Source organism: Acinonyx jubatus, chromosome E4 (genome assembly GCF_027475565.1).
Source record: "Acinonyx jubatus isolate Ajub_Pintada_27869175 chromosome E4, VMU_Ajub_asm_v1.0, whole genome shotgun sequence".
Lineage (NCBI taxonomy): Eukaryota > Metazoa > Chordata > Mammalia > Carnivora > Felidae > Acinonyx > Acinonyx jubatus.
Window position 1 is genome coordinate 39,623,165 of NC_069395.1, and position 13,244 is coordinate 39,636,408.

General features: G+C 46.0%; 1 protein-coding gene and 1 long non-coding RNA gene across 4 annotated transcripts in view; one reads left to right on the forward strand and one right to left on the reverse strand.

Annotated features, from left to right (window-relative positions):
• The first annotated feature begins 596 nt into the window (after positions 1 to 596).
• CENPF (centromere protein F) overlaps positions 597 to 13,244 on the forward strand; it is a 100,397-nt gene continuing 87,749 nt past the window's right edge. Inside the window, exon 1 of the mRNA XM_053208810.1 lies at positions 597 to 796. The gene's annotated coding sequence lies outside the window, so the exon portion shown is untranslated. The remainder of the gene's footprint in view (positions 797 to 13,244) is intronic.
• Positions 3,571 to 13,244, reverse strand: part of LOC113603830 (uncharacterized) — a 36,347-nt gene continuing 26,673 nt past the window's right edge. For 2 of the 3 annotated variants that reach the window (XR_003425563.2, XR_008292907.1), the window contains exons 4-5: positions 8,419 to 8,591; positions 3,571 to 7,885 (exon numbers count right to left, since the gene is read on the reverse strand). This is a non-coding gene — a long non-coding RNA (uncharacterized LOC113603830). The remainder of the gene's footprint in view (positions 7,886 to 8,418; positions 8,592 to 13,244) is intronic. The other variant, XR_008292908.1, reaches the window with a different exon arrangement.

Sequence of the window (13,244 nt, forward strand, 5' to 3'; positions counted from 1 at the left end):
ATTGATTCCAGTGGCTGGCGGAGGAGGGGCGGAGGGAAGGAGCCGGAGGAGGCGAAAGGGGAGGGAGGTTTCCGCCGCGATCCCGGCGCACCGACAAGGAGAAAAGGAGAGCCACCTAGGCACGGGGTTGTCCCGCCGGAGGGGGGCCGGGGCCAGAAGGCCGCGGAGGATGGGTGAGGTGGGAGGGGAGGGACAGACCGCGACCACCGGGTGTCTGCGGCTCCCCGAGGACCGGAGCCGGGAGGGCGGGCAGCGGAGCGAGGAGGAGCGCGGCAACCTGCCCCCAGACTGCGCCGGCTGCGCCCGCTCGCTCGGGGCGGGGGGAGAAAAAGTTGGGCAGAACTTTCCGGGGCCGCGAGAGCCCGGGCGGCAGGAAATGCGAGCGGCCGGGAGAGGAGGGAGGAAGGGGCCGTGCGATGGGAGGGGACGGAGCAGGCGCCGGCGGCCGTGGCTCCCCCACCCCCGGGCCGGGCGGCGGCGCAGGGGGCCGGAGGCGGAGGGAGCGCGGGGCGCGCGGCCGGGGGCGGGGAGGAATGCGCCCGGGAGGCGCGCGCGGCGGGGCGGCGGGGCGGCGGGGCGGCGGGGCGGCGGGGCGGCGGGGGCGGGGGGTGAGGGGGGGGGCGTCCGCGCGGGGGAGCGCCGAAACTTGGAGCCCGAGCTCCCGGGCTGGAGGCGAGCCGGCCTCGGGGACGTCACAGCGCTGGAATCCGAGGAATGCCGGGCGGCAGGAGCTCCGTGTGCAGGCCCGGGAGCAGTCGCGCACTTTTGGAGCGGTGGCTTGGGGAACTGTTTAAAGGTGAGGGCTGAGGAGGGAGGACGGGTGAAACTCCCTGGAGTCAGAGACGTGGGAGTGGAGAAGGAAAAGCCACCGCAGCCGGCACGACCTAGCGCCGCTCTTGGCGGAGGCAGGGACGGGGGCGGGAAGGGGGGAAAAAAATCCCCCTTAGACCTTCGGAAACCGCAGGGGCGGGGCAGAGGCGGCCACTCGCGGGCCCCGATCGTGGGCAGGGACGGGACGTCTCATCTGGGAGAAACCCTCCGAGCGGGGCGTCCCCAGGCAGCCACTGCACAAGGGGAGACAGACCAGGGGAAAGGAAGGTGGCTTCCCGAGCATGCAATCTCCAGGTCTCTCCCCAGCGCACCGGGAGTCTCTGCGTCCTGGATCTGGCCTCTAACTCCCCCTCCCCCCCCCCCCCCCCCGCTTCTCCCCACGCGCCGAATCGCGCAAGCAGTTTTGTGTGTGCTGGGAGCTGGAATACGTCGTTTCCCCGGTTCTTTCCGTGCCCCAGCCTTGCCCCTCCCCGCCTGGGTGGGCACTGGGAGGGAACTTCCTTAGCACTTTCAGAGGTGGGGTTAATGGGACGCAGCGGCCGTGATGGTAAAAGCACCCAGCCTGGCGAGGGAATCTGGATTTAGGACCAGCCCTGCTCATGACCCAAGGGGTGACGGAGCCTCCCAGCTCCTGAAAGCCTTGGCTCTTGTAGCTGTAAAAATCGTTTTCTTAGTATCGTCTACTTTTCCGTGGTCCTTTGCGTTACCAAAAATATGTCTTAGGGGTCTGTTCTCTAACCAGGACTCAAAACCCAATCCTTTAGCCCTTTCTTAGGTTGAAAAGGGTCCTTGGAGTCGTTGTCACAGAAGATGTCCCAGATTGCTTCAGTGTCCCACATCTCATACAAAAATCCGGAGCTCTCAGGGAAGAGAACTGGGAACTAAAAAGCAAAACCTACTGTGCTCATCATGTACAAATTTGTGGTGACTTGACTTCTCTGAGTATTTGCCAACCGCCGGAACAGTGAAGTCAAGAAGCCCCCACACAGGGGCGGAAGGAAAAGGCTGAAGAAAATTGAAGTCAGTTTCTCAAACTTTCAAGGAGATAGCTGGATGGCTTCAGTATGGACTTGCTAGATTTCCAAAGAAAATTTCCGAATGCTTTGCTGTGCTCCAGGAAGTATGAAAAGCACCGTATGTGCCCCCGTGTAATTACCCCATTTCCTAGACGAGAAAAGCGAGGAGTGAAGAAATCACCTGTCTCACCAAGGTTCACAACAGCTAGTGAACTAGGATAATGGACCCTTGTCTGGCCCCAAAATTGCAAGCTCTTAAACTCTTCAAAATTTCACCAACATAGGATTCACATTAAAAATAAGTAAATCCCTGCAGGCTCTCAAAGTGATACAGAGGAGAGGCCTCTTGGGGTCTTGGAGGAAAGGAAATGGCATTTGTGTATTGCCCCTCTGTGATACCCAACTCTGAGCACAGAATGCCGAGACAGCGGTGGTATGGAGGCACAAAGGTTGCATGTAGACATACGATTCTGGTTCTGCCTCTGACCAGCCAGGTGACCCTGAACAAGCCACTTCACCCCGAGGCCTAAGTTTATTTTTTAAGTGGAGTGTGACATGGAGGTCAGAGTTTGGTTGAATTACTTCATCTCTGAGGTCTTTCCCGGGTCTGACCTTGAATGAATGTATGGTCCTCCAGGCAGACCGCATGCCTATGGAGGAAGCTAAGTGATAAAGCCAGGATGTCTCAGGGAGAGAACTGTTTTCACACTGCCTTTGGAATCAGAATGAATGTGGGGGGTGTTGCGGGGTGGGGTGTTCACAGGCAAAATACACACATACACACACACACACACAACTCACACACTAAGATTTAGCACTAAGCCTGCAGACTCCATTTAAATAATTTTACTTCTAAAAATTAAAAAAAAATTATTAATTTAGAAACCCATGAAGTACATCCGACCAGCCATATTTCTGTCTTTAGAATAGATCACAGAAAAGCAATACACAAGTAAGAATATTTTTTTCATGTTTATTTTTGAGAGAGAGAGAGAGAGCGTGAGTGGGGAAGGGGCAGAGAGAGGGAGACAGGATCTGAAGTAGATGCCAGGATCTGAGCTTTCAGCACAGAGCCCTCCACGGGGCTCAAACTCATGAACTGTGAGATCATAACCTGAGCTGAAACCAGACGCTCAACCCACTGAGCCACCCAGGCACCCCAGAATATTTTTTAAATAGAAAGTCCAATGTGAAGTGAAAAAAAGCCTTTCATTCTTTGAATAACTATATAAAAGCTAGTCACAAGCCACTTTTAAAAAAGAAAAAAAAAAACACTTCCTAAATCTGCATCACACTCAAATCTCCTTAATATGCATCAGAATGAACAGGATAGTTGATAGCACAGGTCCCAAATACATCCTGACAGGTTTACTTGAAAACTGCAATTTTAGGAACTTGTCAATATTAAATATGCCCCCAAATATTTCAACTTGTTCTAAACCTGATTCAAACTCTAAATACAGGCAGAATTTCATGGGCCCTCATGATTCTTCCTATCTCCAATTTTTCCTCCCATTAATTTATTAATTGTACACCTTCAGAAACATTGAAATCACTCAAAGCAAAGCAAAACAAAACAAGTTCCTCAATCAAAGCGGACAGGAAAGTAAGCAAACTTTTGCGGGAAAACGCTTATGATCTCCAGCGTTCTTCCACAAATGTTAAAGTCTTATATATTATTCATGTATTTGTTTTTATCCTAAAAATATTTGGAAGCTGATAGTAATGGTGGGAAATAACAATGGGGAGCTTTTTAAAAATACATAATGCTGGTCTGTATCCCCTGCTCCCCCTATTTCATTCATCTTAGTCCCTGAGTTCAGGGTGGAGGCTTGGGTCGGTGTATGTGTGTAACTCATATTTTTAGACAGTATTTTATTGAGAACATTTTCACATTCAATAAAAAGCACGACCTTCATTGCATGTACAGTTTGACGGTTTTTTTTTATATGGATGCATCCATGGGACCACCGTCCAGACCAAGATACAGAAAATGTCCATCACCACAAAAATTTCCCTTGTGTGACCTCTCAGTCTGTATCACCTCTCCAGGCTAACTTCTGTCACTATAGGGTAGTTTTGCTAGTTCTCAAACTTCATATGACTGGAATTACACTGTGTGTGTGTGTATATGTGTGTGTACATATCACTTTGCTTATCCATTCTCCTGTTGATGTTTTTGAAAACATTTCCAAAGTAATTCTGTTATACCACCCCCCTTTAATTCAGAACCACTGACTTAACAGCACAAATATAACAAAATAAGTCTAGATTATTAACACAAAAACATGTTAAGCATGAGAAGGGAAGAAAGAGAACACTTTGGAAGGATGAAATTTAAGAGTGCTTTAATCGTTGTGTGCATTCGGAGCTCCTTATTAATGAAAACAAATTAGCTAATTGACTACAATATGAACTTCTTGTTATCTGGTGATTTTTTTTTAAAGCTACATGATTCTGCAGAGTTGTTGTGTACAGCCACGAGTATAGTACCCAATGCCACTCCATGAGCTAAAATAGTCTGGAGTGTGAATGGCATTCTCTGGAGTTGTGCAATGTGGTGACCAGGGCACTATGTATTCTCCCTTTAGAGATAGTTTCATGGTACCTGCTTTGGAAGAATCATTTCTGATGCAGAAGACTGAGCCCTTCTTCCCTCCTGGTTGCATCTTTGAGGCTTTTCGTTTGAGTAAGAGAAGGGCCCCCATCCCAGCCTTTCCCAAGGTTGACTAAGCCAGGAAGTCACATTCTTCTCAAATATTGGGAAAATGATGAGAGACTTACGGAGGCACAGATTAGATGAGAGAGTACACTGTTTATTTGGGTTTGCTCTGTAGTTTGGAGGTTTGGCATTACCTGCATCCTTTCATGTCACACAGTGTCTCCATTTCGTCATGTGTCGTAATGTTTCAACTCTCCCGCTCCTGACGCATCCTCCTCTCTGGCCATTTCCTCTCCATTTCATTTCTCTTTCCTTTACCCATTCTTCAGCAGAAGGCGCTCTGCCTCCCACAGGGACTGACTACTCCCTGACCTGAGCCAAAGGAGAAAGAGCCTCCATTTCCATGCCAGTCAACCTAAGCCACAAGTGAATTATTTCCTTGTTACTTCCTTCTGGAAAGAATGTCAAACACAAACATTTTGAGGTTGTACTTTTTTCAGGCTGGGAGGAGAAAGGCGAATCAGTGTCCTGAGACGCTTTGCCAGCTCTTCCGGCAGCTACAGTTGACCACTGGGCAATGATATCAGCTAGCTATCTGGACATCAGGCAGACTCACTCTAGGCACATCACTAGTTTTTCCAATGAAAATGTACATGATTCAGCCAGTTGGTTACTCTTTAAAAAGTCTATGCACTAGCAGTATGTATTAATCAAGAACACTCTAGAAAGAGTAATGCACCTGCATAACTGGTACTTTCAGCAAGATTTAAAGGAAATAAAACCTAGGCAGTATTAAGTATCTCACCAATTTCAATGTATTCATTATCCTTCTGTACTAATTTCACCTTGGGTTGCAAACACCCTTTGAATCATACCTTAAAGGCATAAGCTCTCCAATCGTATTCACCTGGCTCACCTTTCCTCACTTCCCTCAGCCCCAACATTGCCTTCCAGCTTTTCCAGGCTTGATAGAAAACACACAACTTCTCTCCCAACACACTGGCATATGCACACACACATCAAATCACCACGTCCTTTGTAGGGCACACTGCTAGTGATGAGCTTACCCCATCGTTACTGCTTAAAATCATGTGTTTTCGGGAAAAGGAGGCTTTTACTGCTCCCGTAATCTCTTCTAGGAGACCTTCTTCATTGTGATTTAACCAATTTTAAACTTTGTAATGGAATTGAATCATTAACAAACCGTTTTCCATAGTCACTTATCTATGGTTGTTAATCTCAAAAACATCCTCTAATGTTGAGTGCAACAGATCTAATAGGCCAGGGCCACCATCTTAACACAAGTTCCCTTGGTTTAAGAACAAAACCCCACTTCAGACTGTTAAAGCAAAAAAGGAATTCATTGGCAAGATACCGAAACATGTCATGGAATCCGTGAGAAAGAAGGGCAAGACCAAAGAACCGTGAGGATACTCTGCTTTTCTGTCTGGAGGTAAGATCCTCTACTCTTGCCTGTGTCCAGACTTAATAGCTATGTGACCCTGGGCAAATACTCTCACACCTGAATTTCCTCAAAAAGGGAAGTGATGTAAAAAGGGGGAAATGATGAACATATCTACTTCGTAGAGTTGTGGTGATGATTAAATTAGTCAACATGTGAACAACTCTTAGAACGGTACCTGACACACACTGAGCTCTCAATTATGGTACCTATCAACATTATCATCAACCTCATTCTGTATCTGCAGGCTGGCTTCTGTCCTTCAGCAGGGACTGAATCTCATATCCAAATTCTCAGGAGAAAGAACGTGGCTTGAGATGTCAAACCAGGGTGTTGGAGAAGGAACAGGCTGCTGTGGCTGGACCCAGCCCTTCATGTGGAAAGGACAGTTCCCAGAATGGAGACAGTAGCTGGGAAAAGGAGGCCTACAACTGGAAACCACACCAATGAGGGAAGGGAGAAATTTTTTACCAAACTCAAGTCTTGGGAATCCCTCTGTTCACTCTGTAACTATCTATTCCATCTATGCAAAGGGCCAAATCCAGCTTCTCATGTGTAGAGAAGAAAGCGACCCACTAGGGAGGTAAGTGACACAGGGTGGAAGGTAAGGGAATCAATATCCACTGAGCACTGACTATGCTGTAGGAACAAGGCTAGGTCCTGTGTATATATAATCTGAAATAATCCTTGTGACAGTGTTTGAGTGTCATGAACTGAACTGTGTTCCTCCAAAATTCATATGTTGAAGTCCTAACCCCCAATATGATTGTATTTGAAAATCAGGCCTTTGTGGAGATAATTAAGGTTAAGTCAGCTGAGCGTCCGACTTCGGCTCAGGTCATGATATGGTTATGGGTTTGAGCCCCATGTCAGGCTCTGTGCTGACAGCTCAGAGCCTGGAGCCTCTTCGGATCTCTCTCTCTCTCTCTCTCTCTCTCTCTCTCTCTCTCTCTCAAAAATAAACATTAAAAAACATTTTTTTTAAAGGTTAAATGTGGTCATAAGGGTGAGACCCTTATCCAGTAGGACTGGTATGCTTCTAACAGTAGGAAGAGATACCAGAGCCCTTCTTTCTGTGCATGCACAGAGGAAAGGCCACATGAGGACATAGCAAGAAAGAAGGAGAGAGGCCTCGCCAGAAATTAACCCTGACAGCACCTTAACCTTGGACTTCCAGCCTCCAGCACTGTGAGAAATTCAATTTCTGTTGTTTAAGCCACACAGTCCGTAGTATTTTGTTATGGCAGCCTGGGCAGACTAACACATTCAGGTTGGTGTTTCTTCTTGTCTCCCAGAGAAATAAACTGAGACCTCAAGACATTAAGTACCTTGTACTTAGACATGTACTAAAACATCGAGTACCTAAGTGAATGGTAGAACCAAGATTCAGGCCTCCTCATCTCTACTTCTGAAGTTCACGTTCATTTTATTCTATTATGTTGCTGCAGGGTTTTTTAAGTACCACTGTGAGTCAGGTGGCCGAAATTAGATGGGACGGTAAAAACAGGGGAAATAAAAACATCGGCAGGATAGAGTGTGTTCTAAACTCCCCCCTTACAGTGGTTCCCCAGGGGACAGCCCTACTTGGCCAATAATAAATTGTGCTACCGAGAAGACACATATTCAGAGTTTACGTCTCCAGTTATTTCAAGTCCTTCCTTTCCCACGTTTATCTGAGTGTTCCCAGCAAAAGAGGAAATGGATGCTGCTGCTATAAGATCAGACAGCAAATCCTTTCGAAGAACTTTAATACCTTGCTACTGCTTATTTCATTAGTCCCCGAGACGCCCATGAGTTGATGTTCTCACCTGCGTGGAGTCAGAAGTGGCAAGTCAGGTCCATGGTTCCTCCGGCACACAAGAGGTTGCTTTGGACTGGCACGAAGTCACGCCTTCTGGGACTGTCGAGTCATTTCTGTTCGTGACAGCCATCTCAGAAGGTCAGAAATACCAATACCCTAATTTCTCAGAATAGTTAGTTGTGATTCTCTCCTCCATGAACTGAGCTGCACCGTGTTTCTTCCCGCTTCTATTCCTACCTGGCCCAGCTCTTAGGGAGGTACCCAGCCATAGAATTTGTCATGGCTGGCCAAGGAGTCATCAACACCTCCACTGAGCTGCATGAGGGCAGGTACACGAAGCTATAATTATCCCCATCTAAGCTTCAACAAAATGTCTGCCTGAGGCCATTTTGTGGCACGCTAGTGGGAATAAGTGCCAGGTTGCTAAGAATTACTGGGATAGAGAAATTCTGAGTGAAATCTTGAAATTATTGTTCACAAGAGATAAGGAGAGTGATGGTGAGGCACATTATTACACTAAGTCAAGCCAGCCCTGCATTTCTGAGTAAAAAAGGTCAACTGATTCCCATCTTCACGATGTACATTTTTGAGTCCTTTCCACCAACCTCAGAAAAAAAATCTTTGGAGCTAAAGGGTCTGTATTTACCTTCTCATAATTATGGTGTTCAGAATCAAGGGGCCAGTCCAGATATGGCTCTCTTCTTGACACCGTCCTGTCTGTTAACGTTGATAGCTGCACCAAACCTCTGGAACAGTGTGCAATGTAAGAAAGCTCGGTTACCATCTTATGGGCTGCTGACTCTTCTCCTTCCAGAAGTCCTAGATGACAAATTTAAATATAACCCCACATAGGCAGCAATTCCTTAGTTTATTTTTCCTTCATCTCCTTAGTTCTGGGCTTGCTTTTTTAAATACAATCTAAATACCTAGAAGAAGTTGTCGGCAAGTAATAATGCAAACTGCGCTACCAGATTTATGGAGGTGAGAAATGGACAGCCTTCCAGACGGATTACAAATCCAGAGATGACTGGAAAGGAAAACAAGAACAGGGTGCATTGGTTTCTGACATGGGCAGCTGTGGCCAGAACACCCGTGCTCTGAGAGGTATGGGAGATGAAAGGAATCTTCTGCTGTGATTAGTGAAAAGGAACAACCTTCGCTGGGGGAGGGAAGGATCGGGTCATGTTTAGGATGCCTTTCTAAAGTACATGGGCACCTCAGCCTGCAGGGGTGAGATAGGGTTACCCTTGGGTATGGGCAGGGCTGTGTAAGAGAATCCAACAGCACTAAATCAAAACCTGTCCTAATCCTGGCTGCTTCCTGGCCACCTCCCCTAGACTAAGGGGTGACTCAGAGTGTGCCTGGCTCTGGGACTTCAAACATTTCTGAGTAATTCCCACAGACCTGGACAAGGGCAATTAGAGGACTGGTTTGGAATGACCACTGTGGATCAAAAGATACTTCCTGTGGCCAGCAGGGAGAAGGCAATTGCCCAGGAAGCTCAATTTTGAGGTGTCTTCTGCTCAACTAGAAGGCAGAGGTGTCTTCCACCATACTAAATCATAGAGGCTGGAAAGAATTTGCTAAATAAGAAGGCTCCCTTCCATGGTCGGCACCTCCGATTTAGTGGAGTACGCAAAGACAAAGTTTTCAAATAATGAAAGAGAAGCTGAATTGTTAGTGATGGATGAAGACCCAAATGATCTGGCCACTGGCTACCTCTCTGACCTAATTTCCAACTGCTATTCCCTGTCTCACTCTGCTCCCAAGCAGGGTATCCGCATTCTGCCATTCCTTGAACATGCCGAGTACTCTCCGACCTCAGGACCTTTGCACTTACTGTTACTGCCACCAAGAACTCCACTCCTCCAGATGTTTCCTGCCTCGTTCACTCACCTTATTCCTTCCATAGACCCTTCCCAGCCATCCTGCCAAAATAGTACCTCTTCACAACACCATTTTCTATTCCTTTACCCTGCTCTAATTTCGTTATTAGCACTCACAGTGCCTCACATTGTTATCTATTTACGCGTATTGCCTTTTTCCTTCCCCCCACCCCACCTTCTACCCCAGAAATTCCATAGCTTCAAAGATTTTTGTCTGTTTTGTATTCCACTGCCTGGAGCATAGATCTTCAACAAGTATTTATTGAATTGTTAAATAAGAAATTGTATTATTTTATGTCAGTATACGCCATTGTTTTCTGTGCGCAGAATCCCACCTATATTCTATGATTTCATCTTTACAACAGCCCTATGACGTGGCAGTTACTGTCTGCCATCTATAGATGAAGAAATTGAGGATTAGAGAGAGGAAGTGACTTGTCTGTTTTTGTTGTTATTTTTAGATTGTGGTTTCTGTGTTTTGGGGGGTTTTGATGCTTGTTTTTAAAGACCTCAGTGGCATTGAGTTGAGGCATCCAGATTTCTCCCCAGCTCCTGCCACACCGTCTCCCTCAGTTCATGCACAGGCTCTCTTCTGCTTACTGTGTATTTGTCCCCTCTTTATGTCCTATGCCCAACTTCATTCTCCTCCTCCTCCAGACTGGCAGCTGATAGAGTAGACCCACGGCAGTAAATAGTCGTCCAGAGTATGTACTCCAGCTAGCTTGCCTGGCCTGACCTCCTGGCTTTGCCACTCACTCGCCGTGTGACATTAGGAAATTCTTGGTCATTATTGCTTGAACTATTGGCCTCCTTCCATTTCCTTTTGTTCTTCTGGTGTCCCTACCAAATGGACTTGGACACATGTCTGATTCTCCAAATTTCTTTTCCATTCTTTACCCTGTCCTTTTGCAATGCCTCCAGGCAAAACTCCTTGGCCTAATCTTCCAGCTCACATATTTACTACTTATTACTATTATTTTTTGAGTGTTTTTAAAGTTTTTTTTTAGTGTTTATTTTTGAGAGAGAGAGAGACAGAGCGTGAGTGGGGGAGGGGCTGAGAGAGAGGGAGACACAGAATCCAAACCGGGCTCCAGGCTCTGAGCTGTCAGCACAGAACCCGACGCAGGGTTCGAACCCATGAACCACAAAACCATGACCTGAGCCAAAGTCGGACGCTTAACTGACTGAGCCACCCAAGAGCCCTGGAAGTTTGTACTCTTTTACAACCTCTCCCTATTTTCCCCAGCCCCCGGCAACCACTGTTCTACCCTTTGCTTCTTTGAATTTAACTTTTTCTCTTTTTCTCTTTCTTTCTTTCTTTCTTTCTTTCTTTCTTTCTTTCTTTCTTTCTTGAGTCCACATATAAATGATATCATACAGTACTCTTTGCTCTGTCTGGCAGAACTACTTCTTAATATTTCTAATTCTTTTCCTCAACTGCTTATTCTCACTTCCTGTTCCCAGTAAATTCTCTCATTTCTTTAAGCATATTTATTACTCTGGCTTTTACTTCTTTTCCTGTTTTTTCATGAGTTCTGCCTTCTCTGGTATAAGTTATTCCATTTGTTGTTCTCCCAACTTGCAGCTCTCAGAATCTGCCCTCTGAGCCCATCCTTGCCCCTTCCGGACATCGAGCTGCCTTGATTAGGAAAATGCACTCGTGGAGAGGGGCAGACATCTAGCAAGACTGTGCTTCTCCAGGTGAATCGGTGTGTGTGCTGGCTGCCGTGTGCCTTTGTGGGAGACACATGGTACTGTGCTCACCTGGTCTCCAAAGAACCTCTGAATAATCTTTTATTGGAGGCAGCCACTCTGTATTACAAGCAGATGCCCACAGGAGGGTGAGAGCAGGGGTGTGTGTGTGTGTGGAGGGGAGTTCTTGGGGACTGGTCAGACCAGCTATACTCCTTGCCATCTGCTCATCACCCTACCAGGTCAGAGCTCTGCCTTGTGGTTACCCACTGCTTCTGGCCTGTCCCCTGATACCCTGCCCCTGCAATCATCACCAAAAGGAAGGGGGAAATCTGCCTAGGGCAATACAGGGATGATGAAAGGGCAGAACTAAAACATTGTCCCCCAAACCTGGTCCCTATTTGTGACCCTAGGCCTTCCCTACCCCTGGCTACTTTCCCTGCCCGTGGACAGAATCAACCTCTATCCACCTCAGGAGTTTCTGGGACTCATTGCTGAGAACAGCTGTCAGGTCCATCCTTTCCTATGGCATCTGTGCAGGAGAGAATACCGGGGCCGCCGTGCTTCTAGCCTCTGCTGCTTTGCTGTGTTGCTGCACATTACAGCCCTGTAAATTTTCTAAGATCACCAAGCTGGCAAGTGATGGGATTCAAACCCTAGTCTTTTTTTTTTTTTTTTTTTTTTTTTTTTTTTACTCCAAATCTGTGTTTTAATCCCAACACTCAGGGTGTGCTGACAAATGATTGGGTGATTGGGTCGAAGTATACATCCAACTAAAAAAATTATTTCATTCCAGGTATTTTCCACTAAATGGAATCTGGCTCCTTAGAGAAATGGTGGACTCCAGGTCTGAGGAAAGAAATATACAAGAAAGCAATCAAAAGAACACTAGGGTCATCATCAAAGGATTCAGGAACCACCTTGAAGAGACTCTCAGTGGCTAAAGATGGGTCCATTTTAGCGTCTAGAAGGATGATAATGGCAATTAGTTGTAACATTTCAACTGTTTGTCAAATGATATGAGAAAAATAATTAGTCACCACTAAAACCAACTCATTATTTTGAAAAATGATAAACAGAGGGACGGAAAGAAACCGTCTTGTTTTCGCTAAGAAATTATACCACTGAAAATCAAGTAGCAGATGAGGAGGTTTTTTTCATTATAGAAATATCCTAGATAACAAATAGAAGGGATGATAAAATTAGAATACCATCATTTTGCCACCTTGGATAAAGTAGGATCAAGCCATGAGCTTCAGTGGTTGCTAACATCACAAAAAAGAGACACTAAACTATCACTATCTTGCTTTGAAAGAGATAACCTGAATCTGATCAAACTGCTAGAATAGATTAAGCTACCAGCTATCAATTATAAAAAAAATACAAGAGCCCAGGAATATGTTCAAACAGACCTCAAGAGAAGCAGTCAGCAAAATGTAAGGTATGGAAAACTCTAGATGAAATTTTTTTTTAAAAACAAATACATCTCAACAATAAGGGAATGAAATAGGGGTAAGTTTACAGATTAAAAAAGACTTAAAAGATGTATCAACTATCACAACATGTGACCTTATTTGTATCCTGATTTAAGTAAACTCAAACAAAAAGCTGTTTATGCCACTTATGAAGACATTTGAACACTGATTAGACATTAAGGAATTATTGTAAAATATTTTAGATATGATAACTGGTATTTTGTCTATGTTAAAAATAAAGAGTCCTCTTCTTTTACATTTTTTAAAAATGTTCATTATTTGAGAAAGAGACAGAGAGCAAGCAGGGGAGGGGCAGAGAGAGAGGGAGACACAGAATCGGAAGCAGGCTCCAGGCTCTGAGCCCTCAGCACAGATCCTGACGTGGGGCTCAAACCCACAAACCTCGAGATCATGACCTG